General features: G+C 42.4%; 1 non-coding gene across 1 annotated transcript; it reads right to left on the bottom strand.

The window, feature by feature from the left end:
• Positions 1-3,632: 3,632 nt before the first annotated feature.
• Positions 3,633-3,708, bottom strand: trnaa-agc (transfer RNA alanine (anticodon AGC)). The gene has a single exon. It is a non-coding gene; the product is annotated as a tRNA-Ala (tRNA).
• Positions 3,709-23,845: the final 20,137 nt, after the last annotated feature.

Here is a 23,845-nt window from a genome sequence, read left to right as displayed (position 1 = left end):
GGGGACGTTGCACATTCAAATAGCGTGCATATGAGAACCAATAAAAAAGTATCTCAAAGTCGCTCAAAATTTGAGCTAACCTTCCCTTTTACAAGCCCAAGATACCAGACCAGTGAGTCACAGCTTGTTGTGTAGTCACGTGGGTCGCACGTCAGCCAGGCTAAAAAGGACAGATATGGATGAACAATACGGACCCAGAGTGGTGGTGTCCAAGTCAGGTGGTGCCCAGCTTGATGATCCGTCATTAGCCTTACGGAGACTGTGACCTTGGGACTATAAGATTCTATCAGATAAAATTAAAAAAATCAATTTACAATGAAAAAATTACAAAGTTCTATATGCACAAACACCTTTTAACTTGGTGCTGTAAGGTCTATCTGCATCCAAGCAAACAATGCTGTGTTGTCATTGAAAAATTATTGTATATAAGGTGATATATTTATCGAGTCATGAACGATATCTGGGACTTCAAAAATACTAATCTCAAAACTATATATTTTGCAGATAGAACCTTATAGTTCCAAGTCCTTGATTATTCAAATCATAGGTTTTGGTCCTCTTTTTCAATTACCTAGCTAGATTTTTTCACCACTTTTTCAGAAGAATGCTGATAACGTAAGCTCTTTATGGTAAAATCTATAAATACAGGTGCCTAAGATCACATGGTCCTTGGTAAAGGCATTGCTGTTTTTGTCTTGTTCTATATCAATACGAAAACCTCCATGGAAAGGCTATTACACCAAAAGAACAAACGTACCACATTGTATTGATAACTAGCAAGTAGTGAATTTGGGTGTCTGAGACCAGAAACATATATCAGTTTACTCATCCAGAGCTAAGCTTTAGCAATGTTGCTAGTTATCCATAGGATAGATTGTATTATAATGTGATTAGAAATAAGGAAGGGTATTCCCTTTAATTTAATAATTCAATGTCTGTGCTTTTCTATTGCAATTGAAATAACTGTAACATTCTGTGCCATATGGTTGGACCCAGATGGAGCCATAAGGTTCTATCTGCGATTATCCTAAAAAAACAGATTTACAAATGTCTTAGGATTGTGATACTCAGCACTTTAGGTACCTTTAAAGTCAGGACATGAATAGGTTACAAAATAAGAATTTACTACAAAACAGTTCTGAAATCTGGGACGTGAAATCTTTGATGATCAGTATCTCAGAACTATGCTTTGCGCAGATAAAACCTTATACGTAGTCCTAAGGACTCGAGACACCACAGAGAGGCTTGAGGCAAGTCCATGCCTATCAGAGTGTAAAGACTGTCCGGTCTATATACAGACTGCAGAAACACAGGGAAGCTCTGAGTCAGGGGTGAGGCTGGGGCTGGGAAAGGGCAGACTGAAATGCCAGCAGTGTTTATAAAAGCAGTTCGATGGAGCGAGGTAGAGGGGATAAACTCTCCCAGACCAAAAACCTCAGACCAAGGCAGAGACAAGGGTGGAGTTGGGGCTGGGAATCCAGAAGCTAGTTGTACTGAAACTAGCTTACAGAAGCATCCTGCAATGATGTCACCTTCACTGAGACATGAAGAAGTATTGTCGCACTTGCAAGGCAACAGCTCAAGCGTTTGTGGTATAGTGTTTGACAGGGCGTATAGGATACATGTCACGGGCGTCGTATGAAGTGGACCAAAATGCAGCGGGAGTCTGTATACTCATCTTCTTTTTTATTGGCAGAAAGAAGGAAAAACAAAACAAAACACACGTATACAAAAATAACGATGACAAACAGTCCTGTAAGGCATACAGCTATACACGAAACTACCCAAATCCCATAGAAAAAACACCCCTCTTAAATAGGACCTTCAATTAGAAGCAACGAGGAGCAGCTGCTTCTAATTGAAGCTCAACCCAATAAACACCACATAGAAATAGACATTCTAGAACTAACATAGAAATAGACTAACAAGAACATAGCCCAACAAACACCGAAACACTCTAAACAAACACCCCCTCTTAAATAATAACATAGCCCAACAAACCCGAAACACTCTAAACAAACACCCCCTGCCACGCCCTGACCAAACTACAATAACAAACAACCTCTTTTACTGGTCAGGACGTGACAGTACCCCCCCAAAGGTGCAGAAGCACCTCACCGAAAAATAAACACAAAAAAAAAATAAACCCCAAAACAAAAATTAAACCTAACTAAAGGGAGGGAAGGGAGGGTGGCCACCGTCACCGACAGTTCTTGTGCTACACCCCCCCTCCCCAACCTCCAACTATGGAGGTGGCTCAGGCTCCAGCCTTAATCCCCAACCTAACCTGTCCACCCCCGCTAAATGCTTATTAAATTTTACCCCTCCCGAAGTCTCTGGGCTATGGCGTATCGCTGAAGACCTTGGGCTGTTGCGCGTTGCTGAAGACCTCGGGCTGATGCGCGTCGCTGAAGACCTCGGGCTGATGCGCGTCGCTGGAGACCTCGGGCTGATGCGCGTCGCTGGAGACCTCGGGCTGATGAGCGTCGCTGGAGACCTCGGGCTGATGAGCGTAGCTGGAGACCTCGGACTGGAGGGCGACTCTGGGAGCTCCGGACTGGAGGGCGACTCTGGGAGCTCCGGACTGGAGGGCGACTCTGGCTGCGTCGGTTCCGGACTGTGGGCCGCCTCTGCCGGCTCCGGACTGTAGGCCGTCTCTGCAGGCTCCGGACTGTGGGCCGTCTCTGCAGGCTCCGGACTGTGGGCCGTCTCTGCAGGCTCCGAACTGTGGGCCGTCTCTAACTGTTCGCACTTCCGCATACACCTGCGCTCTCCACTCCACACGCTCCCCATAATAAGCACGGGGAGTTGTCTTAGGGCTCACCCTTGGCCCAGCCAAACTACCCGTGTGCCCCCCAAAAAATATTTATTGGGGGTGCCTCTCAGGCTTCCTTGCCAGGCGTGTTCACGCATAGCGTCCCCGGTCCTCTTCAGCCTTCCTCCATGGTGACTCACCCGTCAGTATCTCCTCTCTCCTGGCTGCCTCCACCTGTTCCCATGGGAGGCGATCCCTTCCGGCCAGGATCTCTTCCCACGTATAGGATCCCTTGCCGTCCAGGATGTCCTCCCATGTCCAGTCCTCTTTACAGCTCTGCTGCCGCTCCTTCCTCCGCTGCTTGGTCAATTTGTGGTAGGTAGTTCTGTCACGGTCGTCGTATGAAGTGGACCAAAATGAGTCTGTATACTCATCTTCTTTTTTATTGGCAGAAGGAAGGAAAAACTAAACAAAACACACGTATACAAAAATAACGACGACAAACAGTCCTGTAAGGCATACACGAAAGAACTACCCACAAATCCCATAGAAAAAACACCCCTCTTAAATAGGACCTTCAATTAGAAGCAACGAGGAGCAGCTGCTTCTAATTGAAGGTCAACCCAATAAACACCACATAGTACTAACATAGAAATAGACTAACAAGAACATAGCCCAACAAACCCCGAAACAATCTAAACAAACACCCCCTGCCACGCCCTGACCAAACTACAATAACAAACAACCTCTTTTACTGGTCAGGACGTGACATTTACATTACATTTTAGTCATTTAGCAGACGCTCTTATCCAGAGCGACTTACAGTAGTGAATGCATACATTTCATACATTTTTTTTTTTTTTTTTTTTCCTGTGCTGGCCCCCCGTGGGAATCGAACCCACAACCCTGGCGTTGCTAACACCATGCTCTACCAACTGAGCTACAGGGAAGGCTGACAATACACGCTTAGAAAAAAAAGACTGTCCCCATGGGAGAACCCTTTGAATAACCTTTTGGCTTCTAGGTAGAACCTTTTTGGGTTCTATGTGGAACCCTCTGTGGGAAGGGTTCTACATGGAACACAAAAGGGTTCTTTAACCTCCCTGGGCGAGGTGGGATGCTTGCTTGTCAACAGCCAGTGGAATCGCGTGGCGCGAAATACAAATACCTCAAAAATGCTATAACTTCAATTTCTCAAACATATGACTATTTTACACCATTTTAAAGACAAGACTCTCATTAATCTAACCACATTGTCCGATTTCAAAAAGGCTTTACAGCAAAAGCAAAACATTAGATTATGTCAGGAGAGTACCCTGCCAAAAATAATCACACAGCCATTTTCAAAGCAAGCATATATGTCACAAAAACCAAAACCACAGCTAAATGCAGCACTAACCTTTGATGATCTTCATCAGATGACACTCCTAGGACATTATGTTATACAATACATGCATGTTTTGTTCAATATAGTTCATATTTATATCAAAAAACAGCTTTTTACATTAGCATGAGATGTTCAGAACTAGCATACCCACCGAAAATTTCCGGTGAATTTACTAAATTACTCACGATAAACGTTGACAAAATACATAACAATTATTTTAAGAATTATAGATACAGAACTCCTTTATGCAATCGCCGTGTCAGATTTTAAAATAGCTTTTCGGCGAAAGCACATTTTGCAATATTCTGAGTAGATAGCCCGGCCATCACAGGCTAGCTAATTTGACACCCACCAAGTTTGGTGCTCACTAAACTCAGAATTACTATTAGAAAAATTGGATTACCTTTGCTGTTCTTCGTCAGAATGCACACCCAGGACTTCTACTTCAACAACAAATGTTGTTTTGGTTCCAAATAATCCATAGTTATATTCAAATAGCTCTGTTTTGTTTGTGCGTTCAGGTCACTATCCGAAGGGTGACGCGCGAGCGCATTTCGTGACAAAGAAATGTCAAAATCTTCCATTACCGTACTTCGAAGCATGTCAAACACTGTTTAAAATCAATTTTTCTCGTCAAATAGCAATAATATTCCAACCGGGCGACGTTGTATTCATTCAAAGGCTGAAAGAAAAAAATAGAGAATTCTCTTGAGCGCGCATCTCCAGTGTCACTGTCCCCAGCCTGACCACTCACAAAATCTCATGCTGTTCTTCGCCCAGAGACAGGAGACACGTCATTCCACTTTCTGGCGCCTTCTGAGAGCCAATGGAAGCCTTACAAAATGTCACGTTACAGCAGAGATGCTGTATTTTTGATAGAGATGCAACAGAAGGACAAGAAATTGTTAGACAGGGCACTTCCTGTATGGAATCTTCTCAGATTTTGGCCTGCCATATGAGTTCTGTTATACTCACAGACACCATTCAAACAGTTTTTGAAACGTTAGAGTGTTTTCTATCCAAATCTACTAATTATATGCATATTCTCGTTTCTGGGCAAGAGTAGTAACCAGTTTAAATCAGGTACATTTTTTTCCGGCCGTGCAAATACGGCACCCTAGCCCCAACATGTTAAAGGGAAGCCGAAGACCCTTTTAGGTTCTAGGTGGAACCTTTTCTAAAAGTATACAGTTGCGAATTCCTATCAAATTATAGGGTGTGTTGGTATGCTTTATATGTACTTATATGAATATAAGTGTGACACAAACAAGGAAGTCATTGGCAATTTGAAGCTTCTATCAACAAGAGTGAAAGAAGACGGGCCTGATCTGAGAGAGTAAAGAAACTCATATGCAAAATAGTCATGAATAATTCAGTTTTACCCCTCTTCTTCTTCCCTTCTTCTCCTTCCCCTTCCTCTCTCCCTCGACGTTTACTAGGGCCAAAGACTGTTTAAGTGGGAAAGACAATCAAAGGCTCTATTACTCCCTTTTCTGTCTCCATCTTTTTTCATCCTTCCATCTCTCTCTGTTGTGAGAGAGATGCCTCTCATTTGTGTTTGTTTTAATCCACTTCCTTATTTAGTGGAGAGAGATGAATTCAGTATAGTGCAGATAAAACAAACCCATTGGCAACCTGCTGTCAATTATCAGACCTATCGCCCCTAGGAATCCAAGTCCACAACAGAGCAGACAGTGGTTCCATTCCAATCTGAAACGTAATGTTGAGGGGAGAATTAATGCCCTCTGTTGGACTTTGGATCCACCTTTTCTGCTTTGGTGTAGTCAGATAAAAGGTAAAGGTTGGAGGGAGAGTGACGCAGGAAGGAAGGAAATAGAAAGAAAGAGAGTGAGAGAGAGAAAGTGTGTATGTGTGAAATGTGTGCATTTGCATGCGTGTGTCCGTATGTATGTGTGTGCATGCATGTAGCATGTTCTCATTTAACACTATTAATAAAATTAAGTGCTTTGTAACTCCAAAACTAGTGGCAACTGAGCTGCCACCAACTTGAACATTGCCTGAGTATTGAAACACATCATCCGGAGATGCTTTGAAACATTACATGGTCTGTTGTAACACCACTTTGTTGTCCTTAAGCCATTTTGCCACAACTTTGGAAGTATAATTGGGGTCATTGTCCAATTGGAAGACCCATTTGCGACCATGCTTTAACTTCCTGACTGCTGTCTTGAGATGTTGCTTCAATATATCCACATAATTTTCCTACCTCATGATGCCATCTATTTTGTGAAGTGCACCAGTTCCTCCTGCAGCAAAGCACCCCCACAACATGATGCTGCCACCCCTGTGCTTCGTGGTCCCGTGTGGCTCAGTTGGTAGAACATGGTGTTTGCAACGCCAGGGTTGTGGGTTTGATTCCCACTGGGGACCAGTACGGAAAAAAAAATGTTTTTATGAAATGTATTCACTACTGTAAGTCGCTCTGGATAAGAGCGTCTGCTAAATGACTAAAATGTAAAATGTAATGGTGTTCTTCGGCTTGCAATCCTCCCCCTTTATCCTCCAAACATAACGGTGGTCATTATGGCCAAACAGTTCTATTTTTGTTTCATCAGACCAGAGGAGATTTCTCTAAAAAGTACAATCTTTGTCCCCATGTGCAGTTGCAAACCGTAGTCTGGCTTTTTATGGCGGTTTTGGAGCAGTGGCTTCTTCCTTGCTGAGCGGCTTTTCAGGTTATGTCGATATAGGACTCGTTTTACTGTGGATATAGACGCTTTTGTACCTTTTTCCTCCAGCATCTTCACAAGGTCCTTTGCTGTTGTTCTGGGATTGATTTGCACTTTTCACACCAAAGTACATTCATCTCTAGTAGACAGAACGTGTCTCCTTCCTGAGTGGTATGATGGCTGTGTGGTCCCATGGCATTTATACTTCCTTACGATTATTTGTAAAGATGAACGTGGTACCTTCAGGCATTTGGAAATTGCTCCCAAGGATGAACCAGACTTGTGGAGGTCTACAATTTTTTTTCTGACGTCTTGGCTGATTTCCCCATGACGTCAAGCAAAGAGGCATTGAGTTTGAAGGTAGGCCTTGTAAATACATCCACAGGTACACCTCCAATTGACTCAAAAAATGTCAATTAGCCTATCAGAAGCTTCTAAAGCCATGACATCATTTTCTGGAATTTTCCAAGCTGTTTAAAGGCACAGTCAACTTATTGTATGTAAACTTCTGACCCTCTGGAATTGTGATACAGTGAAATATATGTGAAATAATCTGTCTGTTAACAATTGTTGGAAAAATGACTTGTGTCATGCACAAAGTAGATGTCCTAAGCAACTTGCCAAAACTATAGTTTGTTAACAAGAAATTTGTGGAGTGGTTGAAAAACGAGTTTTAATGACTCCAACCTAAGTGTATGTAAACTTCAACTGTATATTACACAGACAGACAGACAGACAGACAGACAGACAGACAGACAGACAGACAGACAGACAGACAGACAGACAGACAGACAGACAGACAGCACGTCATCCTTCAGAATAAGCTGTTGATGTTGTTCCAACTCCAATGGGAGAGAATATCAATACACTAGACAGCACACATTATAGGAAATTGAATAAAACATGCAGAGCGAAAACAATGAATGAGAAATAATTGAGTTCAAAGTTGGGAAGACGAGCAACATTGTTATCAGCATTTATAATTTGAACGTTCAAAGAATCTGAAGAGTCTCTCTTGAGGACAGGACGTTTATAAAAGACTACTTTATAAAAGACTACTTATTATATTTTTTCAATACTGTAGAAGCTGACTACATTATAGAACCATATGCGTCAGGATAAACCTTGACAATACAAAGACAGATGCGCACACACAGACAGACACACACACGCACCATTCCTACCCACACGCCATTCCAACCCACACACATCTCACAGACAAAAACACATATCCTGACTCCACCATTATTCATTGACTTTGTTATCAGCTCATATTATCAGGAGTTCTTTCTTGCACCAATTAGAGTGTAATCAACTACTATGATGAACAGCCACCACAGCAAACTGACTGTCAGAAAGTGTAGCAAATCAATTGTGAGAAAACCACCAGCTGTAGCTGTTGTATGCCTGGTGCTACCACTCCAAGTGAACCTCCCTAATGAATGATTTGTTATTCCACATGTCTAGAATTTATTCCCTTTAATTACTTTTTGACAAACATACTGAAGCCCACACGCACATGCACACCAGTGGAGACTCCTCAGAGGAGGAAGGGGAGGACCATCCTACTCAGTGAATATGATAAGAATAAAAATAGAGAAACATTAAAAAAGTTATCCTTTTAAGAATAAACTACACTAAGATGTATATTCACATGTCACCAAATAACTGATTAAAACATTGTTTTGCAATGAAGCGCAACTGTAGCCTCAACAGTAATCTGTAGGGTAGCACCATAGTGTAGCCGGAGGACAGCTATTTTCCGTCTTCTGGGTACATTGATTTCAATAGAAAACCTAGGAGGCTCATGGTTCTCACCCGCTTCAATAGACTTGAACAGTAATTATGAGGACTTCCAGAGGACGTCCTCCAAACCTATCAGAGCTCTTGCAGCAGGAACTGACATGTTGTTCACCCAATCAAAGGATTAGAGAATGAATCTTGTAGTGAAAGCATAAGCTACAGCTAGCTAGCATGCAAGTGCATAGCATGTGGTGAGTAGTTGAATCAAAGAGAGAGAAAGACAGTTGAACAGTTTTGAACAAAATTATTTCTTAAAAAATGAAGGAGAAGCAACAGCAGAGAGAGAGAGATATTTCCTAGAAATGTTTCCACTTTCAGTTTCTTAGCTAGCTAATGCAGCTAGCTAATTTAGCCAACTCAAACACCTGGCTCAAATAGAGAGGAATGCTATTTTTGTTAGCTAGATGGCTAAGGCTATCCAACACTGGAACTCTTTCAAGTCAAGGTAAGCTTTCGCTTTTACACCCGCTGGTGTAACTGCCAAACTGCTTGCTGTACACTGTACTGCGGGATTGTTGAGGGTTTACTAACATGTTATTTCTAGTAGCTATGTTGAGTATGATGTTAGCTAATATGGTGACAGCGTTGTAGACTGTGTGTAGCAGTTAGTGGTTGTATTATGAAGGTTTGGCTTTGTTTTTTTTGCCTGGTCAGACAGCTGTTGTGTTGTGCATTGAAGTCCACAATCGAAAGGGTGAGAGGAGGAGAGCGCATAAATGCGAGAAGGAATTATACAATGAGCAAAGTGATGATGCTGTTTGTATGTGGCTGCTATGAAAGTGAACTGTGTGTGCAGGTCATTAGTGGTGTTTTCATTCCGCTGATTCTGTTGAAAAATATTTTGTAATTGGAAACAAACAGAATGAAACTGGTATAAGCCTACCTGAATCCAATACAAACTCTCATGTATCAACTATTTGGACTTGAAGTGAGGCGCTTACTAGTGGCAGAGAAGTCAGGCGCAGGAGAGCGAAAACTGATTTACAACGGCGTCGTTTAATAAACATAAACCACCGTCAACAGAACAATACATGAAATGGGTCAAACAAAACCCAATAATAACCAGCATACCGTGCACAAGCACTACAAGAAACAATTACGGACAAGGACATAGGGGGGAACAGAGGGTTAAATACACAACATGTAATTGATGGAATTGGAACCAGGTGTGATGGAAGACAAGACAAAACCAATGGAAAATGAAAAGTGGATCGGTGGTGGCTAGAAGGTCGGTGACATCGACCACCGAATGTCGCCCGAATAAGGAGAGGGACCAACTTCGGCGGAAGTCGTGACAGGACTAATGATGACACCTTAGATCAGCTACATGCAGGCAAAAGTGTGCAAGGTGGTATTGAAAGTCACTGTCTGTGACCTTGGCTAATCCAATTTGTCTCTCGACCTGTGCACCTACTTTACAAACTTTCATTTGTAGGCTAGTTTGTAGCAACCTAATGATGGGTATAGGGAACATCTGAGTATAATGTAGTAGCCTAAACCTATCAATGTTACAATAAGCTGGGTGAATGGAATATGAACGACAGTCATCCAATATGCTGTAATAGAAACAAGGCCATGCTCATAAAAACAATATAGTCCTCCCTGAACTTAAATGGGAACGACCGCCACTGGTGCACACATGTTAACTGTTAGGGACAGACGTGCCGCTAGCGGAACGCCTCACCAATATCCAATGGTATAGCGTGGCGCGAAATACAAATACCTCAAAAATGAAAAAAACGTCAATTTTTCAAACATATGACTATTTTACACCATTTTAAAGACAAGACTCTCCTTTATCTAACCACATTGTCCGATTTCAAAAAGGCTTTACAACGAAAGCAAAACATTAGACTATGTCAGGAGAGTACCCAGCCAGAAATAATCACACACCCATTTTTCAAGCTAGCATATATGTCACAAAAACCAAAACCACAGCTAAATGCAGCACTAACCTTTGATGATCTTCATCAGATGACACTCCTAGGACATTATGTTATACAATACATGCATGTTTTGTTCAATCAAGTTCATATTTATATCAAAAACCAGCTTTTTACATTAGCATGTTTTGTTCAGAACTAGCATACCCACCGAAAACTTCCGGTGAATTTACTAAATTACTCACGATAAACGTTCACAAGAAACATAACAATTATTTTAACCTGTTTAGGATAGGGGGCAGTATTGACACGGCTGGATAAAAAACATACCCAATTTAATCTGGTTACCACTCCTACCCAGTAACTAGAATATGCATATACTTATTACATATGGATAGAAAACACCCTACATTTTCTAATGTAGGAGGAGGTCTGTATCTATAATTCTTAAAATAATTGTTATGCTTTTTGTGAACGTTTATCGTGAGTAATTTAGTAAAATGTTAGCGAATTCCCCGGAAGTTTGCGGGGGGTATGCTAGTTCTGAACGTCACATGCTAATGTAAAAAGCTGGTTTTTGATATTATTTTTTGAACTTGATTGAACAAAACATGCATGTATTGTATAACATAATGTCCTAGGGTTGTCATCTGATGAAGATCATCAAAGGTGAGTGCTGCATTTAGCTGTCTTCTGGGTTTTGATGACATTATATGCTGGCTTGAAAAATGGGTGTCTGATTATTTCTGGCTTGGTACTCTGCTGACATAATCTAATGTTTTGCTTTCGTTGTAAAGCCTTTTTGAAATCGGACAGTGTGGTTAGATTAACGAGAGTCTTGTCTTTAAATGGCTGTAAAATAGTCATATGTTTGAGAAATTGAAGTAATAGGATTTTTAAGGTTTTGAAAATCGCGCCACAGGCTGGCAGTGGCTGTTACGTAGGTGGGACGAATTCGTCCCGCCTAGCCTAGAGAGGTTAAGAATAATAGATACAGAACTCCTTTATGCAATCGCGGTGTCCGATTTTAAAATAGCTTTTCGGTGAAAGCACATTTTGCAATATTCTGAGTAGATAGCCCAGCCATCACGGCTAGCTTTTTTGACACCCACCAAGTTTGGCACTCACCAAACTCAGATTTACTATAAGAAAAATTGGATTACCTTTGCTGTTCTTCATCAGAATGCACTCCCAGGACTTCTACTTCAACACCCAATGTTGTTTTGGTTCCAAATAATCCATAGTTATATCCAAATAGCTGCGTTTTGTTCGTGCGTTCAAATCACTATCCGAAGGGTGACACGCCGGCGCGTTTCGTGACAAAACATTTCAAAATATTCCATTACCGTACTTCGAAGCATGTCAAACGCTGTTTAAAATCAAATTGTATGCGATTTTTCTCGTAAAATAGCGATAATATTCCAACCGGGAGACGTTGTATCCGTTCAAACACTGAAATAAGAAAATGGAGTCTTCACATGCACACACGCCCCAGTGTCATTGTTCTCAGAAGGACCACTCTCCAAAACCCCTACTATTTTTCGCCCAGAGACTGCAGAGTTATCGTTCCACGTTCTGGCGCCTTCTGAGAGCCAATTAAGGCCTTAGAAAATGTCACGTTACAGCAGAGATCCTGTATTTTCGATAAAGAGGCTACAGAAGGCCAAGAAATGGTCAGACAGGGCACTTCCCATATAGAATCTTCTCAGGTTTTGGCCTGCCATATGAGTTCTGTTATACTCACAGACACCATTCAAACAGTTTTAGAAACTTTGGGGTGTTTTCTATCCACATCTACTAATTATATGCGTATTCTAGTTTCTGGGCAGGAGTAATAACCAGATTAAATCGGGTACGTTTTTTATCCGGCCGTGAAAATACTGCCCCCTATCCTTAACAGGTTTTAACCAATGCTCTATGGTCCCCCCTTTTAGAGATGGAGGTCTCTGGTCTCTCCTCGCTCTATTTTAGTAATCGTTCTGCCATAGCGGTTTGAATAAAATGTAATTTATTTTGGGTAACATACATATACAACAAAATGTACAATGTGGACCCAGAGGATATCACTGTAAAGTATTAGCCTGTTAGGGCTAGGGGGCAGCATTGACACGGCTGGATAAAAAACATACCCGATTTAATCTGGTTACCACTCCTACTCAGTAACTAGAATATGCATATACTTATTACATATGGATAGAAAACACCCTAAATTTTCTAAAACTGTTTGAATGGTGTCTGTGAGTATAACAGAACTCAAATGGCAGGTCAAAACCTGAGAGATTCCTTTACAGGAAGTGGCCTGTCTGACCATTTCTGGAACTTCTTTGCCATCTCTATCATTTACTAAGGATCTCTGCTCTAACGTGACACTTCCCACGTCGTCCATAGGCTCTCAGAGCCCGGGAAAAAGAGAATGTCGTCATTCCAGCCCCAGGCTGAAACACATTATCGCCTTTCTCAAGTGGCCCATCAAGAGACACTAGCTTATGCGCGTGACCCCGACCGCCCCCGCCTTTGGGATTTTTTCCTCTGTTTGCCGAAAAGGAGATTCCCTGTCGGAATATTATCGCTTTCTACGAGAAAAATGACGTAAAAATTGATTTTAAACAGCGGTTGACATGCTTCGACGTACGGCAATGGAATACTTTGAATTTTATTGTCAGGAATTGCGCCAAGCGCGACACTTCTTTACTATTTCGGATAGTGTCTGGAACGCAACGAACAAAACGCCGCTATTCGGATATAACGATGGATTATTTTGGACCAAACCAACATTTGTTATTGAAGTAGACGTCCTGGGTGTGCATTCTGACGAAGACAACAAAAGGTAATGACATTTTTATAATAGTAAATATGATTATGGTGAGTGCTAAACTTGCCGGGTGTCTAAATAGCGAGCCCGTGATGCCTGGGCTATGTACTTAGAATATTGCAAAATGTGCTTTCACCAAAAGCTATTTTAAAATCGGACATATCGAGTGCATAGAGGAGGTCTGTATCTATAATTCTTAAAATAATTGTTATGCTTTTTGTGAACGTTTATCGTGAGTAATTTAGTAAAATGTTAGCGAATTCCCCGTAAGTTTGCGGGGGTATGCTAGTTCTGAACGTCACATGCTAATGTAAAAAGCTGGTTTTTGATATAAATATGAACTTGATTGAACAAAACATGCATGTATTGTATAACATAATGTCCTAGGGTTGTCATCTGATGAAGATCATCAAAGGTGAGTGCTGCATTTAGCTGTCTTCTGGGTTTTGGTGACATTATATGCTGGCTTGAAAAATGGGTGTCTGATTATTTCTGGCTTGGTACTCTGCTGACATAATCTAATGTTTTGCTTTCGTTGTAAAGCCTTTTTGAAATCGGACAGTGTGGTTAGATTAACGAGAGTCTTATCTTTAAATGGCTGTAAAATAGTCATATGTTTGAGAAATTGAAGTAATAGGATTTTGAAGATTTTGAAAATCGCGCCACAGGCTGGCAGTGGCTGTTACGTAGGTGGGACGAATTCGTCCCGCCGGTCCCATAGAGGTTAATTAAAACGTTTGATTCCAAAGTGATCCTCGATGGTAAAAACAATTGCACATATATTGATTAAAAGGCAATACAAAATTACAAACAACAATGAATACATTCATTTATATTGACACCCTAAAAAGTGGCACTATTCACTGCAATTTTCACTAACCTTAAAAATCAACCATATTCATTTCACATTAAAACAATCTATTATTTGCACATCATACCTATCCTTCAAAATAAATACGGAGATCGAGCAGGACCCATCCCCCATCTCTCTCTTTACTCATATCTCTCTCTCACTCTCTCTCTCACACATTGAAGGCTCTGAGTAAACCTGGTTGTGAAAGGCAGGGGACACACATCAAGCTCAGGCAGACAGGCAGTGGGGCCCACTGGGTGGAATAAACATAGATTTTTGCTTGTTTCACTCCCACCAGCATTTCAGGACCTATCTTGTGATCAATGATTTTAATGTGTTAAGGTAGAGATAGTTATGTTTGGAGTGTAGTGGACAAATCAAATCAAAGTTGATTTGTCACGTGCGCTGAATACAACAGGTGTTGACCTTACAGATAAATGCTTACTTACAGGCTCTAACCAATAGTGCTGGGCGCTCAGGCCGCTAGAAACCTTATAATTGGTTGGGACAGAGTACAGCGGAGAACTGGTACTTAACTATGTGTAAGGGTGGGGGGAGTGTGTGTGTGTGTGTGTGTGTGTGTGTGTGTGTGTGTGTGTGTGTGTGTGTGTGTGTGTGTGTGTGTGTGTGTGTGTGTGTGTGTGTGTGATTTACATCAGTGACTTGGCAGTTACTCATCAAGGGGCTTTGTGAGGGTCTTGTTGGCCGGACTGGCTAACAACTCCTTCATACTGTCAATCTTAAATAGATGGAGATTTAAAGATGGAGGTATGGAAGCAAGAAAGAGTGAATCAGAATGGGGAGTACTGAGGGTAGTTTACATGAGAGAGACAGGGAGAGAGAGAGAGAGAGAGAGAGAGAGTGTGTGTGAAAGAGAGAGAACAAGAGAAAGAGAGAGGCATGCATGAGTGACTTAGATAAAGGAGAGCAGAAAAAAAGATGATTGTAGAAGCGCAGAAGAAAGCCCAGAGTTCAGATATACACACACATTTTCCTCCTCATCCCCTTTACAACCCAACCCCTAACAGATAACCTCACTATTTGGTTCCTATAAACTTGCCGTATCGTCAGGCATTTCAATAAGCCTGCCTGCTGTTACAACCAGTGTTCAATAGATGGCGGTGTGGTACCTATGTTTCTATGTACGCAGCATAGCAGCACAAATGAACAAGGGCAGACATTGTCATACTACTGAAATCACATACAAAAGCTGCATCGCTCATCCACCTAAAGAAATGCAGGTTATGTAACCAAGAACCAAGACTTCATCACCCACCCTTTACAGCTACAGGACAGAGAAAGAATACGATTAGGTTATTCTCTTCATTTGGGGCGGCAGATAGCCTAGTGGTTAGAGCCTAGTGGTTAAAGGTTACAAGATCAAATCCCCGAGCTGACAATGTAAAAATCTGTCGTTCTGCCCCTGAACAAGGCAGTTAACCCACTGTTCCTAGGCTGTCATTGAAAATAAGGATTTGTTCTTAACTGACTTGCCTAGTTAAAGAAAGATAAAATAGATTGGTGGTGTTGTTTAACAGCTGTGTGTGCATCATGAGACCACAGTGTTGTTATGCCAGGCTAATACAGTGGTATATAAGCACCATGACAGTCAAAACATTGTTTATTTACCACTGAAAAAAGTTATTAAAATCTAATGTGGAAGCAGCCATTATGTCACGCCCTGGCCACAGAGAGGTTTTTGTTCTCTATTTTGGTTAGGCCAGGGTGTGACTAGGGTGGGCATTCTATGTCCTTTTTTCTATGTTTTTGTATTTCTTTGTTTTGGCCTGGTATGTCTCTCAATCGGGGACAGCTGTACATCGTTGTCGCTGATTGGGAGCCATACTTAGGCAGCCTGTTTTCCTTTGGGGTTTTGTGGGTAGTTGTTTTCTGTCTTGTGTGTTCACCTGGCAGAACTGTTGGATTTCGTTTTATTTAAAGTGTCATTAAAGTTAATATGAGCACTTACCACGCTGCATCTTGGTCCCCTCTGTCAGATGATCGTTACACATTACCTATTTACAGCTGTGTGTGTGTGTCTGTCATAAAAAGGAGCCTCTCTATCTGACTGTCTGGTGTCACAGGTGGTCCTCAGCCACGTCACCCGTAATACAAGTCATTATTCGACGTCCACCTATGTCTGAGGATGGGAAATTATTTGGAAACCAGACACTAGCTTGGAAAGACAGTATCGTGCAGTATCGAAGAGCCCTCACTGCTGCTCGATCATCCTATTTTTCAAACTTAATTGAGAAAAATAAGAACAATCAAACATTTATTTTTGATACTGTCGCAAAGCTAACTAAAAAGCAGCATTCCCCAAGAGAGGATGGCTTTCACTTCAGCAGTAATAAATTAATGAACTTCTTTGAGGAAAAGATCATGATCATTAGAAAGCAAATTACGGACTCCTCTTTAAATCTGCGTATTCCTTCAAAGCTCAGTTGTCCTGAGTCTGCACAACTCTTCCAGGACCTAGGATCAATGGAGACACTCAAGTGTTTTAGTACTATATCTCTTGACACAATGATGAAAATAATCATGGCCTCTAAACCTTCAAGCTGCATACTGGACCCTATTCCAACTAAACTACTGAAAGAGCTGCTTCCTGTACTTGGCCCTCCTATGTTCAACATAATAAACGGCTCTCTTTCCACCGGATGCGTACCAAACTCACTAAAAGTGGCAGTAATAAAGCCTCTCTTGAAAAAGCCAAACATTGATCCAGAAAATATTAAAAACTATCGGCCTATATCGAATCTCCTATGTTTGAAAAAGCTGTTGCGAAGCAACTCACTGCCTTCTTGAAGACAAACAATGTATACGAAATGCTTCATTCTGGTTTTAGACCCCATCATAGCACTGAGACTGCACTTGTGAAGGTGGTAAATGACCTTTTAATGGCGTCAGACCGAGGCTCTGCATCTGTCCTCGTGCTCCTAGACCTTAGTGTTGCTTTTGATACCATCGATCACCACATTCTTTTGGAGAGATTGGAAACCCAAATTGGTCTACACGGACAAGTTATGGCCTGGTTTAGATCTTATCTGTCGGAAAGATATCAGTTTGTCTCTGTGGATGGTCTGTCCTCTGACAAATCAACTGTAAATGTTGGTGTTCCTCAAGGTTCCGTTTTAGGACCACTATTGTTTTCACTATATAATTTACCTCTTGGGGATGTCATTCGAAAACATAATGTTAACTTTCACTTTCACTCGGATGACACACAGCTGTACATTTCGATGAAACATGGTGAAGCCCCAAAATTGCCCTCCCTGGAAGCCTGTGTTTCAGACATAAGGAAGTGGATGGCTGGAAACGTTCTACTTTTAAACTCGGACAAAACAGATATGCTTCTTCTAGGTCCCAAGAAGCAAAGAGATCTTCTGTTGATTCTGACAATCTTGATGGTTGTACAGTCATCTAAAATAAAACTGTGAAGGACCTCGGCGTTACTCTGGACCCTGATCTCTCTTTTGACGAACATATCAAGACTGTTTCAAGGACAGCTTTTTTCCATCTACGTAACATTGCAGAAATCAGACATTTTCGGTACAAAAATGATACAGAAAAATCCATGCTTTTGTAACGACTACTGCAATGCTCTACTTTCCGGCTACCCGGATAAAGCACAAAATAAACTTTAGTTAGTGCTAAATATGGCTGCCAGAATTCTGACTATAGCCAAAAGATTTGATCATATTACTCCAGTGTCAGCCTCCCTACTCTGGCTTCCTGTTAAGGCAAGGGCATGAATACAAGATTTTACTGCTAACCTACAAAGCATTACATGGGCTTGCTCCTACCTATCTTTCCTATTTGGTCCTGCCGTACATACCTACACGTACGCTACGGTCACAAGACACAGGCCTCCTAATTGTCCCTAGAATTTCTAAGCAAACACCTGGAGGCAGGGCTTTCTCCTATAGAGCTCCATTTTTATGGAATGGTCTGCGTACCCATGTGAGAGACGCAGACTCGGTCTCAACCTTTAAGTCTTTATTGAAGACTCATCTCTTCAGTAGGTCCTATGATTGAGTGTTGTCTGGCCCAAGAGTGTGAAGGTGAATGGAAAGGCACTGGAGCAACGAACCACCCTTGCTGTCTCTGCCTGGCCAGTTCCCCTCTCTCCACTGGGATTCTCTGCCTCTAACCCTATTACAGGGGCTGAGTCACTGGCTTACTGGTGCTCTTCCATGCCGTCCCTAGGAGGGGTGCGTCACTTGAGTGGGTTGAGTCACTGACGTGGTCTTCCTGTCTGGGTTGGCGCCCCCCTTGGGTTGTGCCGTGGCGGAGATCTTTGTGGGCTATACTCGGCCTTGTCTCAGGATGGTAAGTTGGTGGTTGAAGATATCCCTCCAGTGGTGTGGGGGCTGTGCACTCAGGATGTTAAGTTGGTGGATGGGGTTATATCCTGCCTGTTTGGCCCTGTCCGGGGGTATCATCGAATGGGGCCACAGTGTCTCCTGATCCCCCCTGTCTCAGCCTCCAGTATTTATGCTGCAGTAGTTTATGTGTCGGGGGGCTAGGGTCAGTCTGTTATATCTGGAGTTTTTCTCCTGTCTTATCTGGTGTCCTGTGTGAATTTAAGTATGCTCTCTCTAATTCTCTCTTTCTTTCTCTCTCTCGGAGGACCTGAGCCCTAGGACCATGCCTCAGGACTACCTGGCATGATGACTCCTTGCTGTCCCCAGTCCACCTGGCCGTGCTGCTGCTCCAGTTTCAACTGTTCTGCCTGCGGCTATGGAACCCTGACCTGTTCACCGGACGTGCTACCTGTCCCAGACCTGCTGTTTTCAACTCTCTAGAGACAGCAGGAGCGGTAGAGATACTCTCAATGATCGGCTATGAAAAGCCAACTGACATTTAGTCCTGAGGTGCTGACCTGTTGCACCCTCAACAACTACTGTGATTATTATTATTTGACCCTGCTGGTCATCTATGAACGTTTGAACACCTTGGCCATGTACTGTTATAATCTCCACCCGGCACAGCCAGAAGAAGACTGGCCACCCCTCATAGCCTGGTTCCTCTCTAGGTTTCTTCCTAGGTTTTGGCCTTTCTAGGGAGTTTTTCCTAGCCACTGTGCTTCTACACCTACATTGCTTGCTGTTTGGGGTTCTAGATTGGGTTTCTGTACAGCACATTGAGATATCAGCTGATGTAAGAAGGGCTATATAAATACATTTGATTTGATTTGACACTAGGGGCAACAGCGAGCTGTGTTACCTTCAAGTATGTTACAGTTGTGGATGGGGATGGTGGATGGGCGTAAGAGCAAATTATTGCTTGATCTGAAAATGTGGTCGGAGGTGCCTTGTGGATGGTGTGACGCAATTGTGAAGCCTCCGGAGGCATAGAGAGGCCAAAGTGAGATCTGTACCGCATTGCCATACTCCTCTCAAATGTAATAATGCGGAGGGCTCTGTATAGCTCCGCATTGATATGATTGGTACAGCTCCGCATTGATATGATTGGTACAGCTCCGCAGTGATATAATTGGTTGACGGTAGGTGATGGAGGGAGGTCCTGTATAAACACAATCTCACTTCCTTGACAACTTCCTTCACAACAGCTCTGCTCAACAGCTCTGCCCTGTGCCACGAAGGGCATAAAGTACAAATGCCCTGACTCCTACAGAGGCCTTATGTAAATGCTGCACGGCCAATGCAGACATCAGATTGACCATGCAGCGCCTTTAAGCATCTGCTTCTGATTCTGAAGGTTGGAAGTTCAAATCCAGCGATAGAAAGTTGTTTTTGATACTTTTGTTTTAAGCCTATCCCAAACCATAAACCTTACCTTAACCATTTGGAGTTAAGTCTAACTTTAAGAGTTTGGAGTTAACGCATGAACTTAACCCTAACCTTAAAAATTCGGAGTGAATGCCTGAACCTTAAACACTTCTATATTTGACGTTTGGAACAACTTCAAAATTTGACTTTTGAGAAACAAGGATGAACGTCTAATTCTGACATGAGACCATGAGAGCTGTTACCTCTATATCCTCTCATTGACATTGACACACACACACACACACACACACACACACACACACACACACACACACACACACACACACACACACACACACACACACACACACACACACACACGTTACTTCGTTACACCTTCCTCTGGTATGCCTGGTTGGCAACCACACACACACACTGCCCACTGTGAGGTGTTAGTGCAAAATGTGTAGCACCAGCTTTCTGTTTGACTGCACACACAGAAGAGTGTTGGCGCGTAGCTGGGGGCTGCTGAGTTAAAAGGCGGTTACAACACGTTCAGGGGAGAGGTCAGGACAGGAAGTGACTCAAGCACAGAGGAGACTGACATCTCCACTGAGAGACCATGACCAAGAGATGAGACTGAACACTTCCTATGCCTACACACTATACATCGCTCTCTCTCTTTCTCTCTCTCTCTCTCTCTCTCTCTTTTTTCCTCCACTCTCACTCTCTCTCTGTCTCCCTTTCTCTCTATCCTTTCCCTCTCTCTCTTCCCAGCCCCCGCACTCACAGACTCAAACATCTCATTATCTACAGGTAACTGCCAAATGAAAGGAAACACCAACATAAAGTGTCTTCAAGAGCGTTGGGCCACCACGAGCTGTCAGAACAGCTTCAATGCGTCTTGGCATAGATTCTACAAGCGTCTGGAACTCTATTGGAGGGATGTCACCCCATTCTTCCATGAGAAATGTCATAATTTGGTGTTTGTTGATGGTGGTGGAAAACACTGTCTCAGAATCTCCCATAAGTGTTTGTTCAATTGGGTTGAGATCTAGTGACTGACGTACGCACGCAAGCACACAAACACACCCTTCTATCTCATCTTTTCACTCCTCTTCCTCTACAATCTTTCCCTTCTCTCTCTCCACCTCCCCCTCTCTCTCAACCCCCTCATTCTTATCTCCTCCTCCCTCTCCTTTCCATTCACCATCTCTGTCCTCTCTCTTTTTCTCTCTTTCTTTCTCCTCTCCTCTGTACTCTCTCTTACTCCTTCTCCTATCTCTCTGTCCTTTCTCTTCTTCTCCTCCAAATCAAACACATTAAGTGTGATGAAAGGAAAAAAATACCCATCGAGGAGAATTTAGCCCCTATGCCTAGATGAAAGAGCATCTTCTTTCATCCACATCAACATGTCTGTGTAGCTCTAGTTGTAAAACCGCGTGTGAATGCACTAAGTACTCTGGAACACATACTTCAGGGCTTTAAACTCAGTAGCCTGTAGATTTCATGTGATCTAACGGCAAGAGAGAGCATTGCATGTTAGAGCATGGATTTCCTACAGTGGAACAATACGTATTCATCTCGATGAGAAGGTTGGATGTCTTGTGAACACAATGTAATGAGATCAACTCCCTTAGGGAGCCCTTTCCAGCAATGCAGAGAGAAAGAAAATAGAATAAATATAGAAAAGTAATAACACGTAATAATAAAAGTAATAATAAATACACAATGAGTAATGATAACTTGGCTATACTGTACACAAGGTACCAGTACCGAGTCGATGATTTAGGTAGATATTTACATATAACTAGGCATAAAGTGACTAGGCTACAGGATAGATAATATACAGTAGCAGCAGCGTATGTGATGGGTCAAATAAGTTACTGCAAAAGGGTCAATGCAGATAGTCCGGGCAGCTATTTGGTTAACTATTTAACTATTTAGCAGTCTTATGGCTTGGGAGTAGAAGATGTTCAGGGTCCTGTTGGTTCCAGACTTGGTGTTGACGGTCAGCGTGGCGATGTGTTGCTGCCTACCCTCACCACCTGCGGGCGGCCTGTCAGGATGTCCAGGATCCAGTTGCAGAGGGAGGTGTTCAGTCTCAGGGTCCTTAGCTTAGTGATGAGCTTGGAGGGCACTATGGTATTGAACGCTGAGCTGTAAGGGGGAGGGGGGGGGGGGATAAGGTGAAGGATGACTCATTTTGCTCTGCCTCTCTCCACTATTTGAAATAATATACTGTATCCTTTTTTTTAAACATTCCTTTAGTTCATTTTGAATAGTAGCATAACCATTGCTTGTGTGTTTCTGTGTGTGTGTGCGTGCATGCGTGCCAGCCTGCCTGTCGAAGTTAATTGCATATTTATCTCTCTTCATGAAGTGTCATTTGTATAATGACGACGAGTTAGACTCTCCTTGATGGAAATGCACCAGCTCATTCATACTTGGGGAGGTATGGTAACATACAGTACAGCTGGGAACAGAAGTACTAGAATGATGATTCGGACCCACCTTCCACTGACATAGCCCTGAACACAATCCAACAATCAAGTAATCAAGTGGAGATCAATGTGGAAATGACATAGAAATATGAACTTAATACTATTCAAAGTCATCATTTCACATGTTGCATGAATATGCTATAAGCCAGAGTGAATAAGTCAGTTGAATGAAATGTGAAAGGTCTTCAAAGGTCTTACACTGGTTCTTTACCAAATAACCCTTGAGGTCATCAGTAACTTGTTAGGGGGTGCTGAAGTGTAAAAGGAAACACTCAAAGCAAAATATGTCACACTCAAATACAATGTTAGGCCGTGCCAAGGTTTGTGTGTGTGTTCAGTAGAACAGGAAGGAAGTCCTTGGTCTACATATGGAGTGATCCATCTACATTACCCAGAACACTTACCTCTCTGCCTGAGCGAAACTTCCCCATTGTTCCTCCCAGCTCCATACCCTCACACTCAACAGGGCCTCACACACACCTCGTTGAGCCCAGGTCACAGGAGGGTAGTATGTCATTATTAGTGGTGGGCCACCTGACGAACATAAACCATAAACCCCAGGCCGTTATCGCACGGACGCACGTGGGCGCGCACGTACACACACACACACACACACACACACACACACACACACACACACACACACACACACACACACACACACACACACACACACACAAAACACACAGTCCCATGCTGGTAGTTAGAAGTTTAGAGGAAGAGCGGTGTAATCCACAGGGCTAACACAGCGGTTCACATCAGCCATACTAATGGGACTGTCAGACAGCAGCCGTGCTAGTTATCACACACAATGGCAGTGTACAAAATGACACCCCATTCCCTATATAGTGCACACATGTTGTCAAAAGTAGTGCACTACATAGGGAATAGGGTACCATAGAGTAATTGTATACCTCACAGTATCATACTCATGGGACTTTCAGTATGTGGACATTATATAGGACAACATATGCATAATACATAAAAAACACACATACATAAAATACATACACACAAAATGAAAACATAAAAATGACAAACGTACATATTCACACACATGCTGCATACACATACAGTATGCCCAAAAGCAAATACTATTTTCATACAGTTTGAGAGCTACAGTTGAAGTCGGAAGTTTACATACACTTAGGTTGGAGTCATTAAAACTCGTTTTTCAACCACTCCACAAATGTCTTGTTGACAAACCATAGTTTTGGCAAGTCGGTTAGGACATCTACTTTGTGTATGACACAAGTCATTTTTCCAACAATTGTTTACTGACAGATTATTTCACTTAATCACAATTCCAGTGGTTCAGAAGTTTACATACACTAAGTTGACTATGCCTTTAAACAGCTTGGAAAATTCCAGAAAAGGATGTCATGACTTTAGAAGGTTCTGATAGGCTAATTGACATAATTTG

The sequence above is a fragment of the Salmo salar genome, chromosome ssa17 (genome assembly GCF_905237065.1).
Source record: "Salmo salar chromosome ssa17, Ssal_v3.1, whole genome shotgun sequence".
Lineage (NCBI taxonomy): Eukaryota > Metazoa > Chordata > Actinopteri > Salmoniformes > Salmonidae > Salmo > Salmo salar.
This window is presented reverse-complemented; position numbering and strand designations above follow the sequence as displayed.